The following is a 13,374-nucleotide window of genomic DNA, read 5'->3' on the forward strand; positions in this document are numbered from 1 at the left end:
CTTAGCCAAGAATATGACATGAGAGCCAGCCATGGAGCAGTCTGCAGCAGTTCCACTGAGTGCTCAGTCCTGAAACTTGTGACTGTTCTGTCAGAGGGTTCAGAGTCCACAGGGTGTTTCAGGATGAAGGGTACTCTATAATTAGAAATGATGTACTTTATTTTGTAGTAAAGAGAGTGAGTAAGCCTACAAAGCTAAGGAAGTTCTGAGCAAGGAAAGCTGTTTGGATGTGGATACCATCCCTGGAGGTGTTCAGGGCCAGTTGGGGTGAGGCTCTGGGCACCCTGATGTAGTGATTTACGTTGTTACCCCTGTGGCTTGAGGGTTGGAACTATGTGGTCTTTAAGGTCCCTTCCAACCCAAACCATTCTGTGATTCCATGATTTGGCAGTCTGGGAAGTCACTCTGCTCTTGCATAACCTGGCAAGGGATGGTCATGTATGTAAATTCATCCATTGCACTGCCATGGGTACAACAAGATGACTGAAAGGGACTCTCATCAATGTGTATAAATATCTAAAGGGAGAGTCCCCAGAGGATGGAACAGGCTCTTCTTGGTGGTGCCTAGCAGTAGGATGGGAGGCAATGGGCAGGACCTGTATGGGACGCTCCACCTGAACGTGAGGAAGAACTTCTTTACTATGCAGTGACTGAGCACTGGAATAGATTCCCCAGAGAGGGTGTGGAGTCTCTTTCACTGGAGATACTCAAGAACCACCCAGACCTAATCCTGTGAAGTGTGCTCTAGGATGGCCCTGCTTGAAAAGGGAGGTTGGAGCAGATGACCCACTGTGGTCCCTTCTGACCCAACCCATTCTGTGATCTCTTGACAAATAATGTTGGGTTTCTGGGTTTTTTTGCTTCTGGAATGAGGTTGACATATTGGCATTTTAACACCTGATTCCCCTCTCTGAAGTTAACCCAAGTATACAACCATGATTATTTTGTGCATTAACTTACAGATGAGGAAATGTTAGAAAATTTTAATTGCTGTCCTGGTGTTGGATTTCCAGAGATGTTGAATGCAGGAAGTTAATATTGCAGTTGTGTACAGTCAGGTCCTCTAAACATCAGCCTGTAAATGAGTGATGGTGCCTTGCAAAGCTTATTAGTGAGAACTGCTAAAAAGCAAAACATAATTTCTTAAGCTGTAACAAGGGACTTCTTAAAGGAAAGAGGGATCATCTTGTAGTTGCAAGGTCTATAAAACTGCAAAAGGGTTAGTCATTAGCATTGTTGCCCCATATTAAAAGCATGCAGCAATGTAAACTCATTAGTTAAACTGAATAGCACACTTTCAAACTACTGTTCACTATTTTAAGTTAATAATATCTTCTTCCATTAGAGAGAAACTTAGCCTCATATTAGAGATTTCTGTGAATTAAAAAAGAAAAACCTCAGGATTGCTGCTACTGATGACAAAAACCAGACATTTTGTACTATGGTATAGTACCTGTTCTGGGCTGAACTTGACCTGCCAGGCTGTGCATCCTCACTGAGCTGCTGTGTAGTCAGAGCCCAGCTCTGCAGAAGTGGTTCAATAGAGGGAAATGGTCAGACATGTGATAGCAAGGGCAGTTTTTCTGCAGTGCCAAAAGAGCTGGGCAAGGACAGCTGATTTTGAGATGTCAGTCTGTAAGGTGGGAGTGTGGTGAGGGTGCTTCCATGTGTGGGAGCGGGGCTCCTGCAGAGCTGTGTTCCCTCTCCAGGCCTCTGGGCAGCGAGGGGACCGCTGGAGCTGCCGCCAGCTGGCAGCTGGGCTGCTTTGCAAGGGCTGCTGCTGAGTGTGCTGGTTTTGGTGGATTTTGTCTTTAAACAAATTTGGTACCAGACTCCATAAAAGGCTTTGCCTTTTGCTCGTTTGGGATTTTTTCTGAGCAGGACCTCAGGGACTCTTATTGCTACAGTTTTGGACATTTTCAGTTTCCAGTACTGATCACAGAGCTTTGGGAAGGAATCTGCTGTTATTTGAAATTGAAAATACAGCAGATGGACTCCTTAAGAAACAGGCCATAAATCATTAACTGTCTGTGTTAATACAAAGCTAGAAAGGTATCTGTTTGTAGATTACAGTTTAACACCCCCTACTTCCAAAAAACAACCACAGAAGGTTCTACCTTAATGTAAGGAAGAACTTCTTAACTGTAGGAGTGACTGTGCACTGGAACAGGTTTCCCAGAGAGATATTCAATACACCTGGAAATATTCAGTAACTGTGTGGATGAAATCCTGTGCAATGGGCTCTGGGATGGCCCTGCCTGAGTAGGGATGTTGGTCCAGATAAGCTACTGCTGTCCCATCCAACCTTACCAGATCTGTGACTCTGTGAAAAAATATGATCATCTCACTCTTATTTTGCAATTCACTAATTCTGCTTTTAATGCTCAGCTTTTACAGTGTGCTGTATTCCTGAACATAATCCAGGAGTTGCTTGTCTGGCTGTTCAAGGTCACTGACTTTGGTAATTCACTAGAAGAAATGTACTTAGATCCTAGGGTGACTGAGAAAATGTTAGTATTTAATATATTGGTGAACATGAGGCAGTCAGTCAGTGTGTGTGTTTGAAATCTGCAGCTATGGATGTTGAGGGATTTGCTTACATGTGAAAGCTTCAGTTTTTCATACTGAGGACCAGAGTAATGGGTGATGTTGAGCAGAGCCCCCACCTTGCAGGTCCAGCTGTGGAAGCCAGGAGATCTTGGAAACAAGAAAGATAGATTGTAGTTACTGTGTGCCACTTCTCTCTTCTACTGAAGTGGCGACTGTCTTGGGAAATAAAATGGAAAAATAAATAACATCAACGTACTATAACTTTGCAAAGCTAAAACATACAGAAGGCTGATAATTCACAAAGCAGAGGTTGGGCTAGAGATAGTAGCTTGGCCACATGGCCTGCATGTAATGTTTTTCATGCAACTTTCTGTCATTAAATGGGATGTTATTTTTTTAGTGGACCGTGAAATATTCAGACCATGTCCTGTTGGCAAGTGGTTATTACTGGAATAAACTTTACTCTTGGTATCTCAAAGGCACTTGGAGCGGAGGTGCCAAGTCATAGATCAGTTGCTGAGTCTCAGTGTCAGCAGTAAATGCGTATTTGTTCCTAGGAAAGTAAATGCAGACATGAATTCAGAGTAAATGATCCATATAGAAGATGCTAGCCGAGAATATGGCATGAGAGCCAGCCATAGAGCAGGCTGCAGCAATGAACTGAGGCAAACTCCCATTTGCTTTAACAAAGGGTTTATCTGAGTTCCCTGAAGGGATTCCAGATTTGCACCAGCACCTACTTGCTTTTATCCAAACTTGCTAGCAGAATAGAAAACCACACTGTGTTTGTGCTTTATTTTACCCGTGTTCCTCCATGACTAAAATACTGACACAAGCATTTCAGCTGAAGCCCAGGCTGAAATAATTTAAATCATCAGGAAACAGTCTAAGTTCCAGCGTGAGAAACTTGCTTAAAAACTTTGGGTGTTATTTTGTTATTTGTATGTCATTCCCATGAAAAGGCTGCTTTGACGACCAAATTACTGTTTCATGGAAACCTTCTGTCTCAGGGCTGTGAGAGCTCTGTGTTTTCCTTTGTGATGTGAAATACCACATGGGAATGAGATCTCATTTGCACTCATGGCTGAGTCTGACCAAGATCCCCTGGATAATTTTGCTTCTACTTCCTATTAAAGCTTCAAAAGAGGCTAGAGTTATATTTATGTTTGTAAATTGATTTCATCCTGCATTTTTGTTCATTATGATTCCACTCTTAGAATCTGAATGCACAAGAGTATTTCTCCATTCTAGGTGGAGAAGGATTGGAGTTTTATATAAGAAGGACTATGCCTAGCCTCTGTGCTGTACAAATATTCTAGTGTAGGACTGTCAAGAAGAAATGTGAAACTGCTTAGGTGATGGCAGTCTGGGAGTCTTAACCCTCCTCCTGTCCACTCACCAAGGCCAGGACAGTGGAGTGAAGTGGAATTGGACTTGAGGACCCATTGCTGCTGCCATGCTGGGCCCTGGCACTGTGCTTTCTTTCTGAGCAGGATGCAGTACCTCCTGCAGTGGGTGATGCAGAGTGTACATCCCTCTGCTGGGCTACCTCCTGCTAGAGATTCCCAGGAGCTCCTGTTCTTTGAACCTCACCCATGTACCCCGTTACACAGGCACACTCAGCACGTGATGTTGTGTTGACAAACAGTTCTACTTTTCACAGTCATGGTGTGATGTTTTTCCAGAAGCCCAGCAATGGTGGCAGTAGACCAAGTTCCCTGAAGCCCCCTTGTGTCTGTGTCCCAGTGTAACTTTCAGGGGACATCTTTACATGTAGTCTCTTGGGGCTTTTTGGTGATTTTAATACTTATTTATTGGAACCTTTGATATTGGATGCTGCACAATAAAACCCAGTCTCAGCTGGATGTCCGTATGAGGAAAAGTTGAAACCTGTTCCACAGGATTGAGCTTTTTAATGCCCTTCCAAAACCTGCATCCTCTATGTCTTAAGCACACATCTGCTATGGCTGAGCTGTCTTGCTGTTGGTACTGATCTCACTGTCTTACCTGTGAGACTGAGGTGCTGTCTGCTGAATGGCAGCATAAACTCAATATCCACAGCCTTGATGGATCCACTCACCACACATTGGTTGTGTGCAGTAGTCACCCTTTCTCTCCTAAAATAACCCCTCATTCACTTTAAAGCATATGCACTCAGACATATTTTCTCTGCCACCGCTTTTTTGAATAGGCAAATAATATAAACTTTTTTTAAAAACATCATTTGCATACTTTCCTTTCTCAGAATATGATTTTGTCTTGAAATGTTTGTACAAAAATATATAGATTGACTTTGCTATTAAGAAAGAGCCTACTTTTGTTTTGGAGCAATTTGAAAAATTTTGTTATAAAATGCTGAATAGAAACCATTTGACAGAGTGGGGGCACAGCTGATTTTGCTAGTGTGCAAAGTAAGAAGTATTGCTTCCTTCAGAAGCTTCTCTCCTTCTTTGGGAGGCTGAAGACTGATTACATGGAGGATGTGCCAGTTTGAAAATAGTGCTGATTGCACTTGCATGGAAAATGAGTTACTTCAGCTGTTGTTCATTGCAGAAGCTGTAAAATGCTTGATTCTTCTGGTGTGCTTTTCTGACCAGAAAATAACATTGCAGATTTTTTTTTTCAATTTAGTTACACTTTTTATCATCAACATTTGGTTGTGTTCTGTGTAAATGAATACTCAAATTTACATGGATCCACAGTGATATTTCTAATAAATCCATGGATGTTATTTTTAATTTCTTGGCAGTCTGAGACCCAGTATTTTTGAGTTCCCTAGCCTTGGTAAGGGGAAGCTCTCCTGGCAGACTGACCTTGCAAAAGTGGCAAGTAAAACTCACAGTGGACTCCCAAGTGGCAGCAAAATTCATTTCAGAAGGAGACAGTTTTCATACTGAGGCATGGAGAGTCCACAGATTGTACAGAATATTTTCCTCATTCTTTTTAGAATCTTGTGGCCCCTAGAATGTACAGAAATGGAGATCCCCTAGCTCCTCTAGGCACTGAACACATCCTGCCTCATCAGGGTATCAGCAATTGTCTTAACTAGGGCTTTCCAGGTTTGTGGTGTTGCTTGGTTACCATAATTCCCACAAGTCTCAAATAAAGAAATTAAGACAAATGTAAAAAAATAAATCCACCTGGTTTCTATTTATGGGCAAGGCTACTGTACAGTTGCAAACAAAACAGAATTATAAATCCTCTAAAGCTTCTGTAATGGTCATTTTTTTCCTCAAGTATTCTACTAGGCTACTCCCAAAGGCTTTCTGTTTGAAATATGTTTTATATTGGACAATTTCTAGGATTCAGCACAAACTCATCATGTTCAGAAGCTGGAATCTTGACAAATTATGGCTTGTGTCATCAGCCAGTCTTGCTAAGTCCAGCTGGGATACCTTTTTGTGCATCCTTAGATCAGGGCAGGGAAGAGTGTGCAAATCATAGCCTGGAATATGTTAGGGAGTGTTTTCTTTAGTAGTGATGATAATGAGCTAACATAAACATTCGGCTGAGGATGTCGTGTCATTTTTTTAGTGTTTCCAAATGTAGTTTCAGAAGTCCTCACCTGCCCTTAAGGGGAATAATTTTGGCGTGTGGGCTCGTGTGTTTCAGGGAAAATTCTCATCTTAATTTCAGTTAGCTGATCAAAGTACACACTCTGAGAACTTGATTATAGCATATATGTCTAAGTAGCTATTCTGCTGCTGTCCCTGCTCCACCAAAGAGTTCTGCAAAATGGAAAGGTATCGTTTTTTTATCACTTCCAGGCTGAGATAAATAACAACTCTTAAGACAGTCATTCTGTTGCTGTGTAACAAATGAGTTTAGGTTGCTTTTCATGAAGTTAACTCCCAAAATAAGACATTTTTGGGAAATTGTGGATTAGTTTCTTAGTGAAGAGAGCTTTCCATAAATCTGCTAGGGTCATAGACAGTGTACCTGGTTATGATACAGTTGGTTACAGAAACCCTCTTAGTTTCTGAGAGTGGAGAAAACTAAAATAAATTGAGATATCTGTGAGTCAGAGATTGAGGAAAGATAAACACATCCAAGTAAAGCATTCCCAGCTGTGGAAAAAAAGCTATCCTCATCTATCAGAAGTATGGTATATATTTGAAGCTCTTGTAGGAAGTTGAACTTGTAAGGATGGCGCTATGTTAATTGTCTGACAGTTTGTGCTTCACTGGGACATAGAACTCGGTCCTCTAACCATTTTGGGCTTCCAATGGGTCCAGTTCTTCTAACAGTGGAGAGATTTCCCATCTGGTGAGATACCAGATGTTCAGTGGTGTGATGTTGGATTTCTAGTGTTATCTGGCTCATCTGTGTGTGTGTTGTGGATCTGTTCTGGCTCCAGTACTGTCAGGAGGAATTGGATTAGGCTTGTAATGCTTTGGGAGTAAATTGTTGACTGATGTTACATTAGGAGGAATAAAAGACTGAAATAATGAGAGATGACTGGTAGGAGAGAATCAAGGTGCTTGCAGATATGCTATCATTTGCCCAACTGTGATATCGTCTGATATCACTGAATATCACAATTGTGTCACAGAACAGAAATCTGGTGTAGGATGAGAGGTGATCCAGTCCTGAAGCTTTTATTTGGTTGTTTCCCAATCCCAATGCCAACAGATTTTTCTTCTATACAGTCTTTGGCAAATACCAAATGTGGATGGTTTTAGCCAGAAGGCCTCATACTATTTACAATATTATACATCTTTTGTTGCAGTAAGAAGCGCACGGTGTAAATGTTGATATGAATTGTGCTCTGAAGGCTGGATCCTGCTGAATGTGCTTGGCACTGCATGCCCTGGCCAGGGTTAGAAACTGCAGTGCACAAAATGGGGCATCTTGGGTTAAAGGCAGGCAGAGTTCAGCTTTGGAAGTTGTTGTTACTGACTGACTGATACTGACAGGATCTTACCGCTGTGTTGAAGTGTAGCAGTGGCAGACAAGGAGAATCCCTGATTGGCTACATCTGAGCTTGCAAGGGTTGAGGGTAGAGGTCTTAAGGTCTCACTGTCAAAGAAAGTGAGGTTTGCTTTCCATGTGCTGAGCAGCTGCATTGGCAGTTAGGGAAATGTGACTCACTAGCTAGGCCAAAAGCAAAACCCAGAAAAGGGCCAAAAACCCCAAGTGCCATAGTCATCAACAAAATCTCACTTTTTTGTGTGTGGACCAGCCGACTGTAAATAGCCTTTGCAGTCATTCATAGCAACATTCAGAAGATCACCTGCCTTGTGCTGACTTTCTTCTCACCTAGATGTTCCATCAGTGGCCTTACCAAAGAAATATCCTGAAGTAAAAGCTAACTGTCTATAGTCCAATGTTTCCTTGTGTTATCACCATTCATCCCAGCTCAATATGCCTCTGATTCCACTATAAACTTAGCTTTTAATATTTTTTAAAAATAAGCAGAAAATCATCCCAAACCAGAAGCCAAACAAACTATTCTTAACAGACTCTGACAACTTTCAGTTAATTACAGTGCTGCTATAGTCACTATGTGTGATATGAGATGTATTTAGCACAGTATTTTGCACAGGTGTGCCAATCCTATTTGTGTAGGAAATTTACTTGGGGATGGAGGGATTGCAGGTTGTGTTTGCTCTTAGGGTCCAGAAGGCTCATGGGTCTACAGTGGAATTAGAAGAGTGCAATGTTGGAGTTTTTGAGCTTTTCTGTGTGAAGGGCGTGTTGTGAAATCCTAGGTTAAGGCTGCAGTCAGGGTTAGACATCAGAAGAAAAGTGGCCAAAGGCCTTGTTTTACTATCTGAAGAGTAAAGATTCCTGTAGGATGAGGACTCCAGTCTAGAGTGTTATATAGCTCATGCTTTGATTCTGCTATTTAGGTTCATTAAGAGCTGTGCCACAATGAATAGCTGTTCTGATCTAGAGTTAAACTTCGTGTCTCGTTCTTCTGTTGTCACATATCACATTAATGCTAGGATTAGGGAACTGCCGAAAGAGTCGCAGCTCAAGATGGGGAGGGATTAAAATGCTTGGGTTATTTGTACGTCCTGCAGGGCTGTAGCTCTGTGATGAGCACTGATTCCTGGCAGGTGTTTGGGCCTATGTTGGTTTTGGTGCCGTTGTTTGTCACCGAGCTCTGCTGCATGTGCAGTTTGGTGATGTGATACCTGTAGCTCTGCTTTTTCCCTCTCATACTGTGCAGAGGAGGACAGTGTGCTGAAGGTTCTGTGAGGGGGTATCATGTAATCTCCTCGCACATGGCTTTCATCAGCCATGGATCTGCCACAGAGGAATATGGGCCAGTGTTCTTCAGCCTGCATTGTAAGGCCTGCAGAGTGAAGCATGCCTTCCTATTCCAACATCTTTTCATTGTTTAAGAATAAAAGTCACTTCAAGAATTGACCTTTCATTATAATGGAAAATTACTTGAACATTTGCATGTTAAGCAACAGTATTATCTGTGATGATACAAAAGTCAAATAACTTCCTTTTAACTGTTGTACCTTTACTCATGATTTCCTTTCTCCGCCCTTGAGTCATTTTTTCCCCACATAGTGTTTGATAACATGTCATGGACCATTGAGTAAAGACAAAGTGGTGATTTAGGAGAGGTGATCAAACTGTGGAAAGATGTCCTATAGAATTAATTAATTTTTTCAAGGTAATATATCTCATTTGGTTGGAAAGAACAAGTCTTTACTGTTCACTGTAAAATGGGGAGGGTTTAGAATTGTGCTGTTGGCTATCTGCTTTGTTACTTTATGGCGATGCAAAAGAAGAACCTTGGACTTCAATTTTTTGCTTATGTTCCTTTGTGTTTTAAAATAATTTTTAATAATACCTCTCAAGGGGCAATAATTATAATTTGAGCTTGATTAATTTCATACCTGTGACGATATTTCTTGACCACATCAATAAATGGGATTCTGACATTATCTGTCACTTTCTTCTTCAAATCTTGTCACATTCCAAAGGACAAAAATTATCAAAAGAACTCACGTAGGAAAAAAACAATTTTTTCAAGTTATAAAGCTCTTCCCATTTGACTTTTTCAGGTTTTAGTTTTCCAGTGAAGTTGGAGATGATTCTCCTATGTAGCCTGGGTTGAAAAAGATCCAAACTGGGGTTTAGCAGGAGATGTGATGCAGGGGAAAAGAATTGCTAGGATGCCTCAGTGCAATAATGTCTGTGATCTGATTTGCTGTGTTTAAATCCTAAAAATACTTCCTGCAGACTATAGGCAGTACTGGAAGGAGTTCAATGTCTGGATGTTGACATAAGAAGTGCAGTAGCTATGAGGAATGTTTCTGTCTTCTCTGCTGTGATTCAGGTGCTCACTGGACAAAATGGATGAGTTCTCAGCCCTTCTTTGTGTCCCTTTGAGAGAACAGCCAAATCTTACCCTTGCTTGCCCTGAAGACAAAACTCCTGGTAGGGCCATCACATAGGCCTCTTGCCCAGTGCTTGGTTGGGGTATTCTGCCCAAAGACAAGGAATTGGGTATGCCTCCCTCACCAGGTTTCCTAGCCCTCTCTTCATCTCATGGATCTGTGCCTGTTGTGTAGATTCCAACACCCAGAAATGCTCTTTAACACTGACATGTGTGACTACTTGTATTTCTTCATTGAAGCATCACATTTTAAATTGCTCTATTCATTCCTTTGATTTTGAACATAACTGTGACTCAGCAAGCCATGCAGAAATGTGTGTTAAGATGGTAATGGACTTTGGGACATAAGCTGAGAGAGTCTTTGTTGTGGGAGCCTTTGCCAGGTGAAGTGCTTCAGGGAACATCTGGCTGTTTTGGATGCAGAAGCAATTAAGAGCTTTCTGCCTTGCTTTAACCTAAATCTGTGATGCTGACAGGACTTTTGCAGTCTAAAACTTGTTTTGGCCGTGGCAAAATATGTAGTTTCAATAAGGATAAAATGAATTAAATATGACAGCAGTCACACATTTCTAGTCTGTACACAGAGGTAGTATTTTGTAGTACAGAAGGAAAAATTTGTCTGTAAAGACAGTCCAGTCATAGTGGCTTAGTAGAGGCTGATTTCAGCAATCAGGATGTTCAGAAACATTGCAATATTCTTTTAGGATTAGCTGAGGGACTGCTGAACAGATCTTATTCCAAAGCAAACAAGGACCAGTGTGCAACTCACTTAACAGCTGCCAAAGAGGAATAATTTCTATCTGGCATGCATGGTAAGTCAGAGACCATGACTGCCTTGTCCTCACAACTACACAAGAGAATACAAAACTTAACTACTTCCCTGCACTGATGAAATTGGGAGACCAGTTTCCATTCATCCATGTATGGATGTAAATAGGCACTCAGTTTTCCATGTGGTTGTGTGTCTTTAACTTTGGGGACAATTCCTCTGAAATTTATATGTAAATCAGCAAAGACCTTGTATTGTGAACAAAGTGCTGGTGTCACCCTTTGGATTTCCCTTTGTTTCATCTGAGTTAGTATTCTTGAGATGATAATGTTGTTTCTGGAGAGTGACCACCGTGGAGCTGCACTAGTGCTGCTCAGAGGGGTTGGATTAGTAGCTGCTATGTTACTGTAACTTGCACCTACTGCTCTCTTGCATTAATGATAAAATAATTTTCATTGCTTAAGTTTATCTTTCTGCATATCCAATGTGCTGGCTAGTTTGAGCTTAAAATACAGGCTTTAAAAACTGGGTTTGTTTCAGGAGAGAATTGTATCTGTGGTCAGGAATGGGACTAACAACGAAGCTTAGGTGATTGCCTGAGCTTTCATGGCAGTGGAGATAGACCCTTAGAAAAGAAAAGCCCTGTAAAACAGGTAAGGGAATCCCCACGTGTTGACCACAGCAGTAAAGGAATGAGGGATGTTTTTTTCACAAAACTCTTCTGTAAGAAGACAGTAAAGCAAATTAAGAAAAAAATCAAGTACTTGTTTGGGTTTTTTTTTAACTTCAGCTATTTTTACAGGAGATACAGTCTTTTGGAGAAGACAGAAAAATAGGAAGAGAAACTGGAGTAATTTGCAGTGGTAAGATACTTTTTATCTCTTTGCTTATCATTCATATAGGAAGTTTCTTTGCTTACAGGTCTATCAGTGCAAGAACAAGAAGCCAAGAACTTTGGGGGCTGCTTTCACCAGAGCAGTGCGGTCTATTTGAACATCCTGGAACTTGAATCATATGTAAATCATAGAGTGGCTTGGGTAGGGAGGGACCTTAAAGATCCTCTTGTTCTGAGCCTCCTGCTGCAGCCAGGGATACCTTACAGTAGACCAGGTTGCTGAGGGCCCCATCAAGCCTGGCCCTGAACAATCTCAGGGATGGGGCAGTTTTTTCTCCAGAGTCTGTCACTCACCATTCTGTATAAAATTCTCTCTTTTGTCTTCTTCCTCTCTGTCATTAAGTTAACCAGCTTATGCTGTATGGTCCTACTGCTTCTCCTCACCATCTCCTCATGTTTTGTAATTGTTTGGATGACTATGAAGATGTAGCATGATTTGTAACTGAAAGTTCTGCTGAACTGATATTCTGAAGTCATATCACACTAAGTATAGTCCAAAGTGATGTTGAGAGGATAGTGGGAAAGGGTAGTATTGTAGTAATTAAAAAAAAAATTAAATGCACATGTAGACTACAAAACTGAGAAATGGGAGCTCTGCAGTTGCCTAATTTTAGAGGTCCAAACTCTATGGGTTTTGTCACTTGTTTTGGAGATAATATTTGTTTGAACATATCAAGGAATTCCTTTTGTCTTTTTGTCCAAAGGAGATAGATTTTTAACATGCTGGACACAGAGAAACATAAGCTAAATCTGTTCCAAACCTCAATCTAACAAGTTTAAAGTTTTAAGGACCTCATCCTTCTGTGTAATTCTAATAGAGATGACCAATTTTTTCAAATGTCTGTAAGGTTCTCCAGTTTCCTTGCAGCTTAGGACACCTGGATTGTGTCCCCTGTGAATGGCTTCCTGAGAAATCTTCACTGCATCACTTAATTCCTCAATTTTAAATCTGTAAGATGAGATAACAATACTCCTGCACTTAAGCACGGGTGTCAGAATGATAAATATGATTATGTATTGAAGTTTCTGAAATGCTCAGCACCATAAATAAATAGATGGAAGGAGAAGTAATTTCATTTGCCCATTATTCACTTCATGCAGCCTGTTACTTTGGTGGAGGTAGTTATGCTGTTTCTTAAGGATTTCCCTTTTGCTTCAGACTTTTTACACAGAATTGCCACATGGCAAAGTTTCAAAGCTTTTGGTAGTGGAAAGCTCACAGGGAGTGGCTGAATGGAGTCAATGTGGTGGTTAATAATTCAGCGTACTGAACTCCGTAGTGGTGAGCTGTGTGACTTCCTCAAAGGAAAGAAGAAAAAGATACGTGCCCAAAGTGGTTCTGCGGCATCTGCTGATCACAAGTGTGGCCAAGTACATGATGAAATATTGCTTGTCTGGCTCTGAGCTCTGTACAGTACAAGCAGAGTGACTCATTGGGTCAGTTGCTGACCAGAAGTTGAGCTGTCAGAAACAGATGGGCTGCCTAGAGAACGAGATATCTTGAAAGCATCTCCACCCTTGTCAGCAGTGTTACACAGCACAGACATTTCTCAGAAGCAGTGATTTCTGGGAAAGATGCTGGTTTTTCAGCTGCACTTGGTCTTCCACACCAGAATGATGCCTCGTCACCCTGAGAATAAGGAAACTTACTGGCTTGTTAAGTGAAGATCCATATTTGTGAGTCTTGTACTTGGAGGGGTAGTAATAAGGGAGGTCAGTAAAGATCTTAAACTTGCAAAGAGATTGTTTTTCAGCTCTGAGAAGTCTTCATGTTGCTACTAAAAGATAGCTGTGTGT

The 13,374-nt window shown here is 41.2% G+C and overlaps 1 protein-coding gene across 3 annotated transcripts in view; it reads left to right on the forward strand.

Moving 5' to 3' along the window:
* Positions 1–13,374, forward strand: part of SPATS2L (spermatogenesis associated serine rich 2 like) — a 75,982-nt gene that overhangs the window by 6,508 nt on the left and 56,100 nt on the right. For 2 of the 3 annotated variants that reach the window (XM_005484200.4, XM_026791618.2), the window contains exon 2: positions 11,485–11,545. The exons of the other annotated variant lie outside the window; for it this stretch is intronic. The gene's annotated coding sequence lies outside the window, so the exon portion shown is untranslated. The remainder of the gene's footprint in view (positions 1–11,484; positions 11,546–13,374) is intronic. 3 annotated transcript variants of the gene reach the window in all.

This window comes from Zonotrichia albicollis, chromosome 10, assembly GCF_047830755.1.
Source record: "Zonotrichia albicollis isolate bZonAlb1 chromosome 10, bZonAlb1.hap1, whole genome shotgun sequence".
NCBI classification, from domain to species: domain Eukaryota; kingdom Metazoa; phylum Chordata; class Aves; order Passeriformes; family Passerellidae; genus Zonotrichia; species Zonotrichia albicollis.